Source organism: Salvelinus alpinus, chromosome 27 (assembly GCF_045679555.1).
Source record: "Salvelinus alpinus chromosome 27, SLU_Salpinus.1, whole genome shotgun sequence".
NCBI classification, from domain to species: domain Eukaryota; kingdom Metazoa; phylum Chordata; class Actinopteri; order Salmoniformes; family Salmonidae; genus Salvelinus; species Salvelinus alpinus.
Window position 1 is genome coordinate 28,621,840 of NC_092112.1, and position 21,098 is coordinate 28,642,937.

The window sequence follows — 21,098 nt, forward strand, 5'->3', positions numbered from 1 at the left end:
CAGATGCATATCTGTATTCCCAGTCAAGCGAAATCCATAGATTATGACATAATGCATTTATTTTAATTTGACTGATTTCCTTATATGAACCGTGACTCAGTGAAATCTCTGAAATTGTTGCATGTTGCGTTTATATTTTTGTTCAGTGTACATTTAAAGTGGATAAAACAGTATGTAAAAATTATTCAAGTGACCAGTGTTCAATGACTATGTACATACGGCATCAGTCTCTAAGGTGCAGGGTTGTGTACCGGGTGGTAGCTGGCTAATAACCGTGACTAAAGTTCAGAAACCCTGCTGTAGATGACTTGGAATGCAAGCAGTATGCCCCTGGTGATGCATTGGGCTGGCCACACAACCCTCGAGAGCCCTATGGTTGCGTACGGTGCAGTCACAGTACCAGGCGGTGTTACAGCCTGACAGGATGCTCTCAATGATGCATCCTGAGGCTGAAGAGGAGCTATTGCGCCTTCTTCGCCACACTGTGTGTGGATTGACCATTTCAGGTCGTCAGTGATGTGCACGCTGAGGAACTTGAAGCTTTTCACCCTCTCCACTGTGGCAATGTCGATGTGGATGGGGACGTACTCCCTCTGCGGTCTCTTGAAGTCCATGATCAGCTCCTTTGTTTTGTTGCCGTTGAGGGAGAAGTTATTTTCCTGGCACCACTCCGCCAGGGCCCTCACTTCCACCCTGTAGGCCGTCTCGTCATTGTTGGTAATCAGGCCTACCACTGTTGTGTCGTCTGCAAACTTGATGATTGAGTTGGAGACGTATGTGGCCACGCAGTCATGGGTGAACAGGGAGTACAGGAGGGGGCTGAGCATGCACCCTTGTGGGGACCCCGTGTTCGTGTTGAGGATCAGCATAGCGGAGGTATTGTTGCCTACCTCCACCACCTGGTATCAGCCCGTCAGAAAATCCAGGACCCAATAGCACAGGGCGGAGTTCAGACCCAGGGCACTGAGCTTAGTGATGAGCTTGGAGGGCACAATAGTGTTGAAAGGTGAGCTGCCGTCTATCACCAGCATTCTTACATAGGTATTCCTCTTGTCCAGATGGGATAGGGCAGTGTGCAGTGCAATGGAGATTGCTTCATCTGTGGATCTGTTAAGGCGGTATGCAAATTGTAGTAGGTCTAGGGTATCGGGTAAGGTGGAGGTGATATGATCCTTAATTAACTAGCCTCTCAAAGCACCTCATGATGACAGAAGTGAGTGCTATGGGGTGATAGTGATTTAGTTCAGTTACCTTCACTTTCTTGGGTTAAATATTCACTAGGGTAGGGGGCAGCATTCGGAATTTTGGATGAAAAACGTGCCCAAATTAAACTGCCTGCTACTCAGGCCCAGAAGATAGGATATGCATATAATTAGTTGATATGGATAGAAAACACTCTAAAGTTTACAAAATGGTTAAAATAGTGTCTGTGAGTATAACAGAACTAGTTTGGCAGGCCAAAACCTGAGAAATATCCATCCAGGAATTAAGATTTTTTTGTTGTTGTAGTTTTCTATTCAATGCCATTACAGTATCCATTGACTTAGGACTCAAATTGCAGTTCCTATGCCTTCCACTAGATGTCAACAGACTTGTATTCTGAAAAATTAGGGAGTAAGAGCAGTCTGAATGAGTGGACCCTGCAGTGTCACAGAGCTTTTTCATGTGCGCGACCGAGAGAGTGACTTTCTTGTTTACCTTTTATATTGACAAAGTTATTGTCCGGTTGAAATAATATCGATTATTTCGGCTAAAAACAACCTGAGGATTGAATATCAAATCAAATCAAATTTATTTATCCTTTCTGAACCACCCATCCCGGATCCGGGGTAATTGTCATCAGAAACGCTGACTAGCATAGCCTAGCCTAGCGCCACAGGTATATAATATAATATAATTTCATGAAATCACAAGTGCAATATTGCAAAACACAGCTTAGCCTTTTGTTAATCCATCTGTCGTCTCAGATTTTGAAATTATGCTTTACAGCGAAAGCAATACAAGCGTTTGTGTAATTTTATCGATCGCTCGACAAAACAATTACACCTAGCATCAGGTAACTTGGTCACGAAAATCAGAAAAGCAATCAAATTAATCGTTTACCTTTGATGATCTTCGGATGTTTTCACTCACGAGACTCCCAGTTAGACAACAAATGTTCCTTTTGTTCCATAAAGATATTTTCTATATCCAAATACCTCCGTTAGTTTGATGCGTTATGCCCAGGAATCCACCAGAAAGAGCGGTCGCGACAACGCCGACAAAAATTCCAAATTATATCCATAATGTCCACAGAAACATGTCAAACGTTATAATCCATCCTCAGGGTGTTTTTCAAATATCTATTCGATAATATATCAACCGGGACAGTTGGCTTTTCACTAGGATCGGGAGTAACAATGGCTGCCTTTCCCTTTTGCGCACAATTCACTCTGAGAGCCCCCACCTATCCACTTACGCAATGTGGTCGTTCACGCTCATTCTTCAAAATAAAAGCCTGAAACTATGTCTAAAGGCTGTTGACACCTTAGGGAAGCCATAGAAAAAGAAGTCTGGTTGATATCCCTTTATATGGGCAATAAGGATGCATAGGAACAGAGAGGTTTCAAGAACAGGGGCACTTCCTGATTGGATTTTCCTCAGGTTTTAGCCTGCAATATCAGTTCTGTTTAACTCACAGACAAATTTTTTACAGTTTTGGAAACTTCAGAGTGTTTTCTATCCTAATCTGACAACTATATGCATATTCTAGTTTCGGGGGCTGAGAAATAGGCAGTTTCAAATGGGTACGTGTTTTTAGCCAAAAAACGAAAATATCGCCCCCTAGTCTTAAGAAGTTATATAGCCCTTCTTACATCAGCTGTACAGAAACCCAGCCTAAAATATAAACATCGTTTGACATGTTTCTATGAACTTTACGGATACAATTTGGATTATTTGTCTGCCTGTTGTGACTGCGTTTGAGCCTGTGGATTACTGAAGAAAACGCACGAACAAAACTAAGGTTTTTGGTTATATAGAGAGACTTTATCGAACAAAACAAACTTTTATTGAGTAAATGAATGTCTTCTGAGCGCAACCATATGAAGATCATCAAAGGTAAGTGATTCATTTTATCTCTATTTCTGACTTGTGTAACTATTCTACTTGGCTGGTTACTGTTTGTAATGATTTGTCTGCTGGGCGATGTTCTCAAATAATCGTAAGGTATGCTTTCGCCGTAAAGCCTTTTTGAAATCTGACACCGTGGTTGGATTCAGAAGAAGTTCATCTTTAAACCTATGTAAAATACTTGAATTTTTATAATGAGTATTTCTGTATTTTAATTTGGCGCTCTGCAATTTCACTGGATGTTGGCCAGGTGGGATGCTAGCGTCCCACATACCCTAGTGAGGTTTAAAGAACAATGGTGGACATCTTGAAGCAAGTAAGGACAACAGACTGGGATAGGGAGAGATTGAATATGTCTAAACACTCCAGCCAGCTGACCTGCACACGCTCCGGGGACGCATCGAGGGATGTTGTCTGGGCCGGCAGCCTTGCGAGGGTTAACATGCTAAAAATGTCTTACTCATGAAGTCCACGGAGAACAAGAGCTCAAAGTCCTCGTGAGCGGTGGTGGCCCTGTGTTTCGGCGGGCGAAGGGTTATACCTTGTCCGGGAGCATAGGTGTCGGTGTCCGCAACGTGGCTGGTTTGCCTTTTATAATCTGTGATTATCTGGAGTCCTTGCCACATGTGTCTCATGTCTGAGCCTTTGAATTGCGACTCCACCTTGTCTCTGTATTTACATGTTGCCTGTTTGATTGCCTTACGGAGGGCATAGCTGGACTGTTTGTACTCATCCATGTTCCCAGTCACCTTGCTGTGGTTAAATGTGGTGGTTCATACTTTCAGTTTCGGTTTGGAAAAGTTCTAATCGTCACAGTAGGGAACAACATCCTCAATGCACTTCCTGATGAACTCAGTCACCGAGTCAACCCGGAACAAATCCCAGTCTGCGTGATTCCGATTGGTCAGACCAACGTTGAACAGTCCTTACCATGGGTACTTGCTGTTTAAGTTTCTGCCTATAGAAAAGGATGCGCAGAATGGGGGGCGTGATCTGATTTGCTAAAGCGGCGGGCCTTGTAGCTGTCCTGGAAGGGGGAATAGCAATGGTCAAGAATTATTGATGAGAGAGTAGCGCAGGCGATATGTTGATAAAACTTCGGCTTTGTTTTCCTCAGATTTAAATATTAAAGTCCCCTGCTACAATAAATGCAGCCTCAGGATATGCGGTTTCTAGTTTGCACGAAGTCCATTGTAGTTCCTTGAGAGCTGTCGGTGTGTCGGCTTGAGGAGGAATATACATGGTTGGGACGATGACCGAAGAGAATTCTCTCGGGACTGAACATTTGCGAGTAATATACTCTGAAGCGGTATTCCTCTTCGCCGTCAGTGGCATCTTGGAGCAGCCCCTGGGATGAGTGGAAATGCCTCCAGCGGTACAAACAAAGGATCCAATTCAGGAAAGTCTCATTTCTGGTCGAAATGCTGGTGAGTGACCGCCAATCTAACATCCCAAAATGATTTTCGGCTGTAGGTAATAATACAAGAAATGCTCTGAGCAAATAATGTAGGAAATAACTGTAAAGTTGGCTAGGACCACGGCGATGTGTCTGTCGGCACCATCATGTTATGGTCCAATGTAAAGGGATGCTGAAAAGACATAAAAGTTGAAATATTGAAGAATATTACATTCTGTATCCAGTCTAATTCCAATTTCCTTGAGAAATGAAACCACGTTTCATCACATGCCACATAGTGAAAAAATAGCACATAGGATTTGATTCTAGTGATATGTTTTGTAAGGGAAGCTTCACAGCAGAGCCTTGGACTTGAAGAGTGTCCAATGGCTGTCCTCCTGCGCTACAGTGAGGGCCAAACTTAAAGCCACAGGGGATTCTAGAGAGGAGGAAACTGTAAGCTGAGAGAGTATGTGATCTGTAACAGAGACAAGGAAAAGCCCAGGAGACATGTAAGAGTGCAAGGCCTGAGGGGATATGCCTGGGGCTAGCGTCTGCCTTCTACTGAACAGCTTCTCACACCTGGACATCATCAAAGGAGAATGTAAGAGCTGGTCCATCCTCTGCCTGCATACCTAGCTTTTCATCCAGCTGTGTGGTTCACACCCAAACCACATACTGCTGACATCTTCGAGAAGTTCTAAGGCAGGGGTGTCAAACTCATTCCATGGAGGGCCTAGTGTCTGCAGGTTGTTCTTTATTTTCAGTTAAGCCCGAGACAACTATGTGTGGGGAGTTCCTTACTAAATAGTGACTTTAATTCATCAATCAAGGACAAGGGAGGATGGAAAATCCGCAGACACTCGGCCCTCCGTGGAATGAGTTTGACACCTGTGCTCTAAGGTTAGCCATGTCGTAGGCATGTCTGATCCATTTCAACAAGTTCAAGTGAGACGACGGGGGATTCTGGTTGTGAGTTTGAGGACGGATAGGAATATTTCGGTGGGTTAAAGATTGTTATGATGCAGCACCACACATATGAAGCCATGATAAATATGGAGATGGCTGCGTAGACCATGTCTGAGGTCTCACAGCTGACGAGCCAGAATCTTGCTCCTGTAATGTCTAAGGCTGCCATAATGAAGTTAATAGTTGCCCACACACATGCTAGGGCACCAGAGCCCCAGCTGTGGGTGTTCCTGTGGGATCTGTGGCTGAACACAGGCTGAATGGGCTGGGCTGTATGCAGGGTAGGGAGTGTTATGCTGCTTAGAGGAAGTGATCTCGCTCTCTCGCTCTCCTGCAGGTTATTGTTTACGCATGGCGGCCCAGCCAGAGGGCTCTTAATTGTGTAAGGTCTACATTAGGGAATCAGACATTTGCCCGAAATAGAACCACAGGTGGAATATCAATGATGGGCCGTGTTGACAACGACGCAGCGGCATGAATCACCATGGAAACGGTTGTGAATCTCAGGAGAGAGGACTAATGTATGGCATAATGTAGAATTCATGTTCATGGATGATGGTATGCATTAAGTCTGGTAAATAGAGCTGTAAATTCAAAAGTAGGATACGTGTTGTTTGTATGGGGAGGGAGAGTAGATTATGTTTCCATGTAGTGTTAACGTTTGCTTCATTCCACAGGTGCCTGCATAGGTTACACCCTGGAGTGTAACAGGTACCCAAAGGGCATTGAGCCTTTGACTTAGCAAAAATATAACATAACAATTTTTACAATGTAATTGCTCCACCATGCCCTCAAGATGCTTCACCCTTAACCTATCTGTTTCTCTGTCTGGTTTTAAATGGACTGGACTGGTTGGCTGACCATGCGTCTCTCTCCCACAGTGAAAGAGGTCTTTACAAGGTACTGCCTTTTCACATTCCGTTTCACATGCCATTCAGCACCCAGCCTGACACAGGAGGACAGACTGCCTTTCCTGGGTAGTACAGTGGTACACAGCAGCCCAGCACTCAACTGACCAGGGGAAAATGCATGCACTACAGCAATGTACTGACTGCTTACTACTGCTTACCACTGGCATAGTACTGTAAGCTTTGTAGTGGCTAATGAGTACAGTTCTTCATTACTCTTTTGCTTTTTACAATGTTTCAGTATAGGGTCATTTCAGCAAGTCATTACACCCACCATCTCAGATTGCTCTGAAATGGTTTCTGTAGTTAGAAACCGATAAGATAAGCATCACTTTCATTATTTTGTCGAAAGACAATTTGAACTCTGATTGATTGCACGCAAATTGACAATATAGTACCCAACATACAATTTGGACCAAACCTCTTCTTAACAGTGATTCAGACGTGGTTATGTTTCCACTTGCCACTGCAGAAATATGTATTCAATATTTGTGTATTTCTATTGGTTGGTTCAAGTCAGATGTCAAAAAGGTGTTATGTCATTGGCTACGCTGACATATAGGGGGTGATTGCGAACGTCAATTCTGCCCAGTCTGATATTGACATGCAAGTGGTAGGTCACGTTCTGAAGTTCTGCATTCGATTTACAATGTGTATGAGTTCACTATGTACATTTAGAGAGAGAGAGAGAGAGATAGCACCTCTTTAAGAACACCTCTTTCCATAACAGACTGACCAGGTGAATCCAGGCTAAAGCTATGATCCCTTATTGATGTCACTTAAATCCACTTCAAATCAGTGTAGATGAAGGGGAGGAGACAGGTTATATAATGATTTTTAATCCTTAAGACAATTGAGACATGGATTGTATGTGTGTGCCATTCAGAGGGTGAATGGGCAACACAAAATATTTAAGTGGCTTTCCACAGAGTATGGTAGTAGGTACCAGGCGCCAGTTTGTGTCAAGAACTGCAACATTGCTGGGGAAGGGGTCAAGGGGGAGGTTGAATTAGTATTCAAACAGTTTACTCAGTAATTTGTTGAAGCACCTTTGGCAGCAATTACAGCCTCGAGTCTTCTTGGGTATAACTCTACAAGCTTGGCACACCTGCATTTGGGGAGTTTCTCCCATTCTTCTCTGCAGATCCTCTCAAGCTCTGTCAGATTGGATGGGGAGCGCCACTGCACAGCGATATTTGCAGGTCTCTCCAGAGATGTTCGATCAGGTTCAAGTCCGGGCTTTGGCTGGGCCACTCAAGGACATTCAGAGACTACAATTTATCTTTCAAAAAAATTTTGTTTCAGGAATGCTAATCTTATTTGTTTCAAACAACAAAAACAATTTCAGAAAAATCTGAGATGGTGGGTGTCAAAATCCTTGTGTTTTTTGAGATGGAACAACTCTGTAGGCATACCACTTCAAAATCATAATTTCCAGTCAGGATACAAAGATGGCAAATTACACTACTGCATGCTGAAAAATGTAGTGACTTTTCTGACAATCAACACCTTTAGTTCTTGTACAAAAATCTCTATATTTTCTCTCCGTAGACCGAACAATGGTTGTCACAACATGTGTGTAGGTCATCTTCTCAGAGCATCTAGCACTCTGCCAGCAATCAGTTGGATTTAAAGTAAAACACCAAGGGGTGATTTTGAAACAGGCTTTCTCTACAGTCACCCATAGTCAGATTAGGCCCGGTAACTTCCCCCAAACGTCGGGTCCTATCAGAATCACATTTTGTGATATTACGTCGCCTTAAAAAAAGTGTTGTGTTTGTCCAGCGTATTTTATAAGGCCATAAAAATGATAAAGCCTCTCGTGGAACCCCAAGCGAGGGAAAAGCCACACTCAATTCATTAGTGCCACCAGCTGTCGAGGGGAAGAGAGACGCTGTGACACAACACAGTCTCTCAGTGCCTCGACCCCACAGTCTCATCAGATGCACTGGCTGGCGTTAAACACACTTGGCTGCAACTCCACAACATCCACAAAGACCCCTCTCTCTGCTCCAATGGTAGAACCCAGATACTACCCGCCTCACATGATACAGGTTTGGTTTGATGACCTTTTAAATCAGAAGATCAAACTGGATTAGAACAAAGCCAATACCCAGCTGGTATGCACAGTAGTACATGTTGCTGTGGATTTGAAGTTCTATTTTTCTGTAAATGGGGATGAGGCTGGTACACAGGGATGAGGAGTGAACTACATTGGAACAAATTATATCATCCCTAAAGACTAACATAGCAAATCATTAAAGCACTCCATGTTGCTATTTTAACTGTTGTGGACATAAAAACAATTATAGTAGACTATATAGTGTTATTTGTAAGGCACAATAGGGGATGTCAGGAGGTGAAGGGCCTCAACGGCTTACTTTTTCAATTACATGAAAGGGTCAACGGTGATCTTTCGCCTCCGATGTTAATCATACTCTCTGATGCAAACTGTATATTTTCAGACCATAATCCCTGAAGCTCAAAAGAAAGAGTTGTTTACAGCAGTATGTAACAATAAATACAGTCTCATTCAAGGGTTTTTCTTTATTTTTACTATTTTCTACATTGTAGAATAATAGTGAAGACATCAAAACTATGAAATAACATATGGAATCATGTAGGTGTGTCCAAACCTTTGACTGGTACTGTATGTTCTCTGTTTGTGGCAGTGCAAGACCACCTCCTAATCTAGATTATCCCTGTTGGTTCTAATCTAAACGATTACATCTCAACCATAATCATAGATTAATCTGTACCACAGGTGAACAAACCGGAAAAGTACTGCTTCGCTTTGCCACATGACTAATTTTGTGCAGTCTATCAGTCGGAAGAGTTAAGAGTGGCAGATGAAGAAAAATTGTCTGCCAGTCCGCTATTTGTCAGGGAGGAAAAACAGCGAGCTCACCCTGGATTTCTCCTGACGCCAGCCTCTGGGCATCTCCGATGCTACAAGGTACCAGTCCTTATCAGGGCAGCAGCTAGCAGCCAGCTGGGGAGATTGAGAGAGAGCAGGGGAGCAGGCTGCCTCCACTTAGCACAGGACATCTAATCCATCACAACCCTGCCTGTAGTCTGCCCTTGGAATCTTCTCAATTGGTTTATCAGAGAAGCGAGTGTCATTATCACTGGGGTTTGGCTGGATTCCCATCAACTACTGATAGAGGAGTCACCAAAACAGAAGTTATCTGAGGCAATGCGTTAATTATAGAGAGCAGACACTTGAGAATTACTGATAGTGTAGCTCGGCCTGCCCCGGGCTGTCAGAGAGCTGTGAGTCGTCATGTAATATTGAACAAGATTCACACAACTGTGCTCACAGAAATGGGCCCACTTTTCTCTTTTACTCCCTGCTTTTCATTAGTTTCTTTGGGCAGGGGCCATTTTGAAATTAAAACAATGTTTAGCCTAACTCCAAATAATCCTTATTTTGCCTGCCATTTCAATTTGTTGCCTTACCAATGGAGTGAAATACAATTCCTTTAAATACTCGAAGCACCAAAATAAAATAAATAAAAAACAATTCCCAGTTCCCATCCAAGCCATTTTCACATCCGAGTGCAGTTCAAATCCTCTAATGGCAGCATATTGTAAGTGACTGTGTCTCAGAGTCTGTCCCTTTGTTGTTGAATTTGTCTTGGTGCCAGGTGAGAGCTGCCCCACTGTCAGGCTCCCATGAAAAGTGTGTGTGCTGCCCAGCAGTCCCCTCACCCACCGAGTCTTAGGCCTGGCCTCACGATGTGCTCTGGCACACACTGCTGACACACAGCTCGACCATACTCCCTCTCTCACACACACACGCACACAAGCTCTGCCTGCCTGGGCTAGCTAGGGGATCACTCAGCCACCAGTGTCCTCCCTCTCAGGGTCCAGACATCCTGAGCACTGCCATGTTGACACTCCAACGTCACACACAGATGACCAACAAGATATGATCAACTACAATCAATAGTACCTCTATTTTGGTCATCTTTGGCTTCAAGTGCAAAGGGGCAATTCCACGATAAAGGAATTAGGCTTTGAATCATTTTTTCACTAAAATGTATGTCAAACAAAAAACATTGATTTCAATGTTTAACAAACCATAAAACTCTATGCAAAATGACTACTTTTAAAAATGTCCACTGAAAAATGTAGTAAAACTAATTTAGTGGAAGAACTGTGCAGTTGCAAACTTTGTAACGGAATAATGGTCAAATCTCCCTCAGGTTTTTATGCAAACACGTTTCCAACATGAATGGTGTCCCCTCTATGAATATGTTTTGGTTATTGAACTACAGTATATTAAGTGGAGGTCCACCTGGTAACAGAATTACAGTAACGTCATTACATAATGGGTCCCTGATCTGTACCACATAGAAGTATAGAATTATGGATATGAACGTCATTCTCCTCATGTTTAACAAATTTGGACATTGCAGCGCAGCAAAGCAGAGCACAGTAGAATACAGTGCCGTACAATACAGCACAGAAGAGAAGGGTAGAGTTCAGTACAGTAGCGTTACTTTACTGTACTACAGTATTGTACTCCACTGTGCTATCGAAACTTGTGAAACAAAGATACGTCAGATTTGGTCTAGTCCGGTTCGTCTGTGGACGTTAACATCAACGCCAGGGTGGACTGACCAAATTTCAACTACATGGACGTCCAGTGTCAATCGGTGCACTTTGAGTTAATTAATTCAATTTTTTATTTCACCTTTATTTAACCAGGTAAGCTAGTTGAGAACAAGTTCTCATTTACAACTACGAGCTGGCCAAGATAAAGCATAGCTGTAACGGCAGCCTTCCTTCTCTTCAAGAGAAGAGGAGGTGTAGCAGGGATCGGACCAACACGCAGCGTAGCCAGTGCTCAACATGTTTAATTAAACGATAAACAGAGAACACTTACAAATACAAAATAACAAAAAGTGGCAAACCGATACAGTCCTAGCTGGTGCAGAGAAAACACAGAGACAGGAAACAACCACCCACAAAATCCCAACACAAAACAAGCCACCTATATATGATTCCCAATCAGAGACAACACAAAACATCTGCCTCTGATTGAGAACCATATTAGGCCAAACATAGAAACAGACAAACTAGACACACAACATAGAATGCCCACCCAGCTCACGTCCTGACCAACACTAAAACAAGCACAACACACAAGAACTATGGTCAGAACGTGACAATAGCAGTGCGACACAAACAACAACACAGAGTTACACATGGAATAAACAAGCGTACAGTCAATAACACAATAGGTAAAAAAGAGTCTATATACAGTGTGTACAAAAGGCATGAGGTGGTAAGGCAATAAATAGGCCATAGTAGCGAAATAATTACAATTTAGCAGATTAACACTGGAGTTATAAATGAGCAGATGATGATGTGCAAGTAGAGATACTGGTGTGCAAAAGAGCAGAAAAGTAAATAAAAACTATTTGGGGATGAGGTAGGTAGATTGGGTGGGCCATTTACAGATGGACTATGTACAGCTGCAGCGATCGGTTAGCTGCTCAGATAGCTGATGTTTAAAGTTAGTGAGGGCAATATAAGTCTCCAGCTTCAGCGATTTTTGCAATTCGTTCCAGTCACTGGCAGCAGAGAACTGGTAGGAAAGGCAGCCAAAGGAGGTGTTGGCTTTGGGGATGACCAGTGAGATATGCCTGCTGGAGCGGGTGGGTGTTGTTATCGTGACCAGTGAGCTGAGATAAGGCGGAGCTTTACCTAGCATAGACTTTTAGATGACCTGGAGCCAGTGGGTCTGGCGACCAATATGTAGCGAGGGCCAACCGACTAGAGCATACAGGTCGCAGTGGTGGGTGGTATAAGGGGCTTTGGTAACAAAACGGATGGCACTGTGATAGACTGCATCTAGTTTGCTGAGTAGAGTATTGGAAGCTATTTTGTAGATGACGTCGCCGAAGTCGAGGATCGGTAGGATAGTCAGTTTTACTAGGGTAAGTTTAGCGGCGTGAGTGAAGGAGGCTTTGTTGCAAAATAGAAAGCCGATTCTAGATTTGATTTTGGATTGGAGATGTTTAATACGAGTCTGGAAGGAGAGTTTACAGTCTAGCCAGACACCTAGGTATTTGTAGTTGTCCACATATTCTAGGTCAGAACCATCCAGGGTAGTGATGCTAGTCGGGCGGGCGGGTGCGGGCAGCGAACGGTTGAAAAGTATGCATTTGGTTTTACTAGCAGTTGGAGGCCACGGAAGGAGTGTTGTATGGCATTGAAGCTCATTTGGAGGTTAGTTAACACAGTGTCCAAATAAGGGCCAGATGTTTACAGAATGGTGTCGTCTGTGTAGAGGTGGATCAGGGAATCACCCGCAGCAAGAGCGACATCATTGATATATACAGAGAAAAAAGTAGGCCCGAGAATAGAACCCTGTGGTATCCCCATAGAGACTGCCAGAGGTCCGGACAACAAGCGCTCCGATTTGACACACTGAACTCTGTCTGCGAAGTAGTTGGTGAACCAGGCGAGGCAGTCATTTGAGAAACCAAGGCTATTGAGTCTGCCAATAAGAATAGGGTGATTGACAGAGTCGAAATCCTTGGCCAGGTCGATGAAGACGGCTGCACAGTACTGTCTTAAATCGATGGCAGTTATGATATCGTTTAGTACCTTGAGCGTGGCTGAGGTGCACCCGTGACCAGCTCGGAAACCGGATTGCACAGCGGAGAAGGTACGGTGGGATTTGAAATGGTCAGTGATCTGTTTATTAACTTGGCTTTCGAAGACTTTAGAGAGGCAGGGCAGGATGGATATAGGTGAGGATGCTGGTTAAAGTAAATGGAAGGTGAGGGGGCTCATGGGTAGGTGTCAGTAAGAACTGGGACAGGTGACATTAACTGGAGAGTGAGAGGGCCTGTTTGAGTGGTAAGGCTGAGGCAACGGACTGCAGGCGAAAGTCGAGGAGTGAACTCAGGGGAGGTGCATCTGCGACCGCTGGAAGTCGGACACTGATGTGGTTTTCCAACAGCAAGGCTCAGTGCAACATGGCAGTGTTGCCATTGTTAATAAAAGGTTTTCTGTGTAATGTCGAAATAAAAATTTCTTCAACCCCCATATTACACACACTCAAAGTGTAGCTTAAAAATTTGTGAACAATGTACTATCAATTGGTGAGAGAGAGCCTGAAATATCAATATTACACATCTACAGGACATTTATGCGAAAAGTTTGTTCCTGTTTCAGTCACGCCTTTGGTCACGTTCAGGTGGGTCAAACAAAGACACAATAATGATTGGTTGACAATACAGCCTCCAACAATGCAGGTGATTACTGCAAGTTGCAGCTGGTGAGGATCAACTGCAGATAATTGCAGTCGACTGAAGTCGAAACTTTATGACCTTTGATCCCATGGTTGTTGTAAGGTTCATGCAGTCGACATGTAGGTGCAAGTCGGACAGTTTTTAACCCTATAATACATCACACTTTGAAAGGTGGTGACCAACAATGGACACTGACTCGACAAAAGTGATATACTCGAACGAGCGCAGAGAGAGAGGGGGGGGGGGGGTTGTTCAGAATCAGACTGTTTGAACACTTTTGGTTTGACCAGCAGACAACAGAAAGAAAACAGTTATGAGCTGAACATAAACAAAATTGATATCAGTAAAATCACTATAACTAATTGGTAGGTCTACCATTAATTGTTACTTCTGTGAACTTGTTATCCTCTCTCCTCGTGAGGGAGAGAAATTAGAAAATATCTTAAAGATGTGGGTTTTTGGTAACAGAATGACAAGGCACAAGGTAAACAATTTCTCCAAAACCAAATATGTGTTGCTATTAGTTGGCAGGGGTCATTTCATCAACATTGTGTTTGGATGTATTTCTTTTATTAAAACTTTTCTGCTAGATGTTTTCTATGATCCCTTTTCCATCTGTTTTTATCCATAAATCAAAGCCTTTACTTATGCCTCATGTCTAAAATGGAAAATTGTTGAAAAATTTGTCTATGCCTTCATTTCAGACTCTTTCATTTGACACAAATTTGACGTGCTCCTATGAACTTCACATGTCGGTGCTCACGGGTCCTTTTACATGGAAATGTCCAAAGGCAAAGCTTTGGGATTTGTACAAGAGCAGATGCTGAACCAAAAGTCAGAATTTGGGTTATTTTGTAAGTCTCCCATTGGCAAAATCGATTCATAGGCATGCCAGGAACTAATGGGAAATTATGGAGAAAGAAAACCAAGCTTGGGTGAACTGGCAAGCAGCAAGGCTTTCTCACAGCAAGACAACCCCAACAACAATACACAACAAACAGGCTAATATGAGCAAACAAATGATGGGAACTTTCATTTTCTGTGACAGAAATATGTATGATCATCACAAACTTTTCGTCCTGTTGGGTATGATTGTGGGGTCATTAATTCACAAGGTTAAAATAGAAAACCAATGAACTGTGGAGACTGTATCATGCAGTAGTCAGACATGCATTCATTAGCACCCTTACAAGCACATTCTCTCAATTATTGAAATTATTCAGATTATATGCACAAAGGTACAAGGACACAGACTTCAACATACACACATGCACCACACACCAAACAGGGGGTGAGGTTGGGTGAGTGCAGTGAGCAGCAGGCTGTGTGTGAGAGGCGTGAGCAGCAGCCAGCCTCTATAATCCTGAACACCTCTGCTGCCAGCAGGGCTGGCTCTAACAAGCACAGGACAGGCGCCTGTCCGCTCGCTCCATCGTCCCTCATCCTGTTCTCCTCGTCGTTCTCCCATCGATCCTCTCTTCTCTCTCTCCTAACAGTACACTGCTGTCAAACACATACTGTACCCAGACCTGAGGTGCATGGGCACCCTCTCTACAGAGACCGAGAGCAAGCAGAGTTAGACAACAACACACAGCTCAGTTTGATAGTTGGAGGGGTCCAACACTCCAGTATGGCTGTCTCAGTCTTATTAGCTCATGCTCCACCTGACGGTACAGCACAGCTAATTAATGCACTGGTCGGGTTGGCTAAGCACTTGGTAAATCAGCTGGCTCCATGGCAGAGTTATTGAGGGATGGCATGTTTGCAAAATGGTTTTACACCACCGCCACTACATTAATAAGCCGAGATCACAGCTCGCCAGTCTTCACACGTCTTCCTCCTCCTTCTCCTGTCGCTGCTCGTCACTGTTCAAGCAGGCGTCTATTCCCGTACGCCAGGAGAACAGCGAGCGGCTCACAGATGGCAGGTTAACCTGGGAAGAGAGAGGAGGGCTGTTTTCTTAATGCCTCGCTCCTCCTGGTGAATTGATTTGTGGAAGTGGAGGAGGTGGAGGAAGAGGGGTAAGTCGGGCGCTTGCGGCCCTGTGAAGCTGTCCTCCATCATGTTGTATTGACTGAGATGTCCTCTTTTTTAATCTAGGTCTTCTGTCCCTCATTGGGTCGTTGCACTGAGTCGCCCCAATTAAAATTAATGGAGTGGCAGGTGCTTAAAAGCTTCAAATGAAGTAATGCCACCCACCACATAGAGCGTGCAATTACTCTGACGTGGATGAACCCCTGCTTAAATGCTACTTAGCATACTCCTAAATGCTATTTATCACTTCACAACAAAACAAGATGAACAATACACTCACACTGGTACAACAGTCAACAACTGCAAAGGAGGCAAGCAATAGTAAAGATAAATTCTGTTATCAATCTCAGTTGATACATGAGTGATTTTTCAAAAAGATGCTGAAAACAATTTCTCTGGGCTCTTTTTTACTCAGGCAACCAGCTACAAAGCTGTTGCTGACAACTACGTTTCAGGTAAAATGTCTCTTTGGTAAGCCTGACGATGCACTGCCAATCACCAACAGGTCTTTATTCGCACAAAGCAATTTGTCTCAGTTATGGTGTCTCTCAATTTTCCATCTTAGAGACTTATCATAACAGTATCCGCAAGGCCATCTCTGCATTCAACAGATACAAGTAGAGGAGAGGAGGATTGTGGTTAGTATGAGTGACTTTAATTGCCAACACTAAAGATGTCTGCAGATGGTTCGTGCCATCCTTCTGTCAGCCTGTTAAGCCAGCACAGGACCAGCTTTGTAAGATAAAACCTGATGAGGGAAAGAGAGATATACTGTGGTTCATAAAGAAAGATGCGACATCCACATAACAACACCCAACACTCAGTAAATCACCACACTTCTTATTTCCTCAACTTCAAAGTGGAAATGAAAACTTTTATTAAGCAACATAAACTACAACTTTTTTAATTCTGTTATACGATATCAAAATAAAGCAAGCTGTAAAGCCAGAGGTACAGTAAAGGAGATGCATGGCTGAGGTAAGGGGAAAAGTATGCATTAGGTGACCTCGAATGACTCTCATAATTTAATGTCACTATGAGGTACATGGGGAATTAACCTACGTCCATGTGAAATATTGTGGTAGTGTAGGCATAATACATGAATAAGGAAGTAGTGGAAGTACTCTCTGCAGTAGCCTTGGACTCTAAGATAAGTCTAAGTTCTGCTTCCCTGTCAGTTTGTGAGAACATTAGGGTTTTCCCTGAACGCTTGCCTGTCAGGACCAATAGGGTTCTAGAGAACTAGAGGCCTGTCCTTGGATAGGATAAAGGCTAGCATGACCTTATATGGAATGTCTGTTAGTCCTCAGCTGATCTTCTGGATGGATGTGCTATATAGCTATGCTCAACAAGTATATTATTCTTCTGACTTTTATCTAGCTCTATTTGTGATATTTTACCTTGCCTCGCTGGCTTGATAACTTGCTACGTAATCAATCCGATGTAGTCGATATCCATCTGATTATATGTTTGCATGAGCTGCATCTGAAGCCGGACGTAAATGTATTTACTTTAATTGTGAACAAATCAGTTTCTGATTCGGAACTGCGTGCCCCACTTGTCGTGACACGGCCAGAAAATGGGTCTATAGAGTCATGACAACCCAAAGACCTTGATGAAGACTGTGAAACCTGCCGTCTCAAATAATACAAAGGCAGACAAATAAGGTTACATTTTGCAAAAGGAGAATTTTCAGTCTGTTTCAGAAGACATTTGCCCTGCATCCACACCAAGAACAAGGCCATACAGTAGGCTTCTGATGGGACAGGCCCCAACGTGCTTATATGTAGTGATGTCAGAGCCTCATGAATACTGAACACTGGCCCTGGATCTCCCCATTCACATAATGACTTCCCCACTGATATTTGCTAATTAACAGTCCCCCACGTCAATTTCCTGTTATGTTCTCCCGGCTAGAGAAATCTACATCAAGCAATTAACCCCTGTGAATCATTCAGACTGTTTAGAGGTGGCCTGGAACAGGTTTAATATTTAATAGTACAACAAACGGGACCAGCTGTTGTAGTGAATTAACAGACTAATTCAGCATGTAGCGCAATTGGCAAAACATAAAACAATGTGGGTTCTTGCAAGATTGTATATCACACTGCTATACTGTATGGATTAGCCAGTTTGTAGTGTTTACATCCAATACATTGCAGTTAATTTACTGAATGTATCGGTTTCAAAATATTTGATTTAGATAAGTTATGGCTACTACTCAGATATTCATGTTGGATCTTTCTTCTTTGTGAGATCTAAGCCTACTTTATGTCATGTTCTCTTGTACTATAATACACCTCAGATCTTACTTGTAAGATCTTACCTTTACAAGTTGAGAGGCATTCTTTTCATAGATGACAGTCCTCCAGTCCTTCGGTCTGCCTCTTCTCCTTATCAACACTAATCACGCTGACACAAATAATACATCTGTAAAAGTAGTACAGCTAACGTGAAGTCATCCACCGTGATCAACATGTCATGACTCTCTCCGTCTCTGACCGAAGCATTAGCCCCTGCTGGCTGGAGTAGTGAAGGAGAGGCTGAGGGTGAGCTAGTCTCTATGGGTAGGAGCGCAGACGGGGAGGATAAAACGTCCAGTCAGGATGTAATACCGTTTAATCACAGAATCAACGAGGTGAGAAGTTGGTGGGAGGAGCAGGAGCGTAATGGAGGGGTCAGAGGTTACCTGGCAGCAGATGCGTCCCTCTCCAACTTAAGTGTCTTATAGTAAACCTTCTAGTGAAAGAAGGAGAATGAACATTTCCATTTCATAGGAAAATGTATCCTGTACAGCAGTGGTTCCCAAACTTTTTATAGTCCCATACCCATTCAAACATTCAGCTGCGTAACCCTCTTGGGAATAACTCACCACAGGTTAATGAGAAGTTGTGCTTGAATTATGCAAATAACTCTGCAATGTTAGGTTGTATTGGAGAGAGTCTCAGTCTTAAATCATTTTCCTCACACAGTCTGTGCCTGTATTTAGTTTTCATGCTAGTGAGTGTTTTAAAAGCGTGATTTGCCAAGGCTGGATACTCTGAGCGCAGCCCTATCCAGAAATCTGGCAGTGGCTTCTGATTAAATTCAAGTTTGACAGAACCACTTGTTGCAATTTCGATGAAGCTCTCTTGTTCATATATCGGTAAGTGGACTGGAAGCAGGGCATGAAAGGGATAACGAATCCAGTTGTTTGTGTCGTCCGATTCAGGAAAGTACCTGCGTAATTGCGCACCCAGCTCACTCAGGTGCTTCGCTATATAATATTTGACATTGTCCGTAAGCTCGAGTTCATTTGCACACAAAAAATCATACAATGATGGAAAGACCTGTGTGTTATCCTTGTTAATGCAGACAGAGAAGAGCTCCAACTTCTTAATCATAGCCTCAATTTTGTCCCGCACATTGAATAAAGTTGCGGAGAGTCCCTGTAATCCTAGATTCAGATCATTCAGGTGGGAAAAAACATCACCCAGATAGGCCAGTCGTCTGAGAAACTCGTTAACATGCAAGCGGTCAGACAAGTGAAAACTATGGTCAGTAAAGAAACTGTAAGCTCGTCTCTCAATGAAAAAAAACGTGTCAATACTTTGCCCTTTGATAACCAGCGCACTTCTGTATGTTGTAAAAGTGTTACATGGTCGCTGCCCATATCATTGCATAATGCAGAAAATACACTGGAGTTCAGGAGCCTTGCTTTAACAAAGTTAACAATTTTCACTGTAGTGTCCAAAACGTCTTTCAAGCTGTCAGGCATTCCCTTGGCAGCAAGAGCCTCTCGGCGGATGCTGCAGTATACCCAAGTGACGTTGGGAGCAACTGCTTGCACGCGCGTTACGACTCCACTATGTCTCTCTGTCATCAGTACAGATACCAACACATCTTGACCACCAAAGTCCATTTGATGTCACAAAGCTGTCCAGTACATTAAAAATATCCTCTCCTGTTGTCCTAGTTTCCAGTGGTTTGCAGAAGAGGATGTCTTCCTAAATTGACCCCCCTTAAACCTAATGGATATACACCAGGAGCTGTGCCAGGCCTGCCACGTCTGTTGACTCATCTAGCTGTAACGCATTTAATTCACTGGCTTGTATGCGAAGCAGTAATTGTTTAAAAACATCTCCTGCCATGTCACTGATGCGTCGTGAAACAGTGTTGTTTGATGAAGCCATTGTCTGTATAGTTTTTTGGGGCCTTTTCCCCCAGTCAACCCCAAATCAATGTAGTTCTCATCATATTTGCGCCTCTTCGATGGCCCTGTCTGTTGTTCGGTGCTTTCCCGGGTAAGGTGGCAGTAGCTCTTCGGATGCATCAGATTTACAATTGTCAGTGTCCATGCTATCTAGGCTAGCAACAAATATAGAATTACCAATGCTAGCATTGGATGTGCTCATGGAAGCAGAACAACTTGTGTCGTCGACAGGTGCAGGCATAGTACTACTGGTAGTAGCAGTACTACCAGTAGAGCTGATATGCGTCTCTATGGATGCGGGCCTTACCTTTTTTTACCATTTATCTATTTTAGAGCAAATGGAATGAGCAGCAGCTACGTTTGGCTACATACGGACCGAGAGTAACGGTTAATGTGATTGGATGTTAATTATTTGACTAGGCTACCTGTATTTGACATTGTGTTGTTATTTCGCTCAACACTGGTTTAATTTTATTTTGGGCGGTAAAATGAGGCTACTCAGGTAAGAAAAAAATATCACCCAAATGTATAGCCCTGTTGGAAAATCTAAATGGAATGTTTGAAAATGTGAATCACATTTTTATTTGGTGTACCCCCGACGGCATGGCTCGTACCCCTGGGGGTAGCAGTTTGGGAATAGCCGCTGTACAGCATTCAACAATTGCATACATCTTCCCATGGGGTGACCTTTTCTCTGAAAAGATATGACTATGTAATAACTTGCATTGAACGAAAATATCCTGACCCGCTATCTAGAATAACAACAAAAAAGCTCTCTATTCATATTCCAGTATTTCTCTCCCCATTATTGGCCTTTTTCTGTCGAAAATACAAATGAGTGCACCCACTAGCTGAAATTAGTTGATAGACCTTTACTAAACTGCATGGCAGAGAGAGTATGGGGGGGGGGGGGGGGAGATAAACATATCAATACATTTACCAAGCCTCCATTAGGGAGAGTGTACTTTTTCAGCTTGGCCTTTTCAGGGGGTGACTAATTTCAGCTGCGAACCGCAACCATTGCTATTAGGTCTGCGGACCTCCATCTGTACAGCCCAGGAACCTAGGATCAATACCCCACACACACACAATCAATACCTGGCATGCTCACCATGACAACTATTTATTGTTTCAAATATGCTAAACTACTGCACTTCATCAAACAGGCCTGGATAGGACTGCCTATAAAGCCGCTCACATATTTTGCTCTTATAGTG

At 43.3% G+C, this 21,098-nt stretch overlaps 1 protein-coding gene across 1 annotated transcript in view; it reads right to left on the minus strand.

Annotated features, from left to right (window-relative positions):
- The window catches only part of LOC139556310 (exostosin-1-like), a 311,555-nt gene that overhangs the window by 226,770 nt on the left and 63,687 nt on the right, over positions 1–21,098 (minus strand). The window lies entirely within an intron of this gene.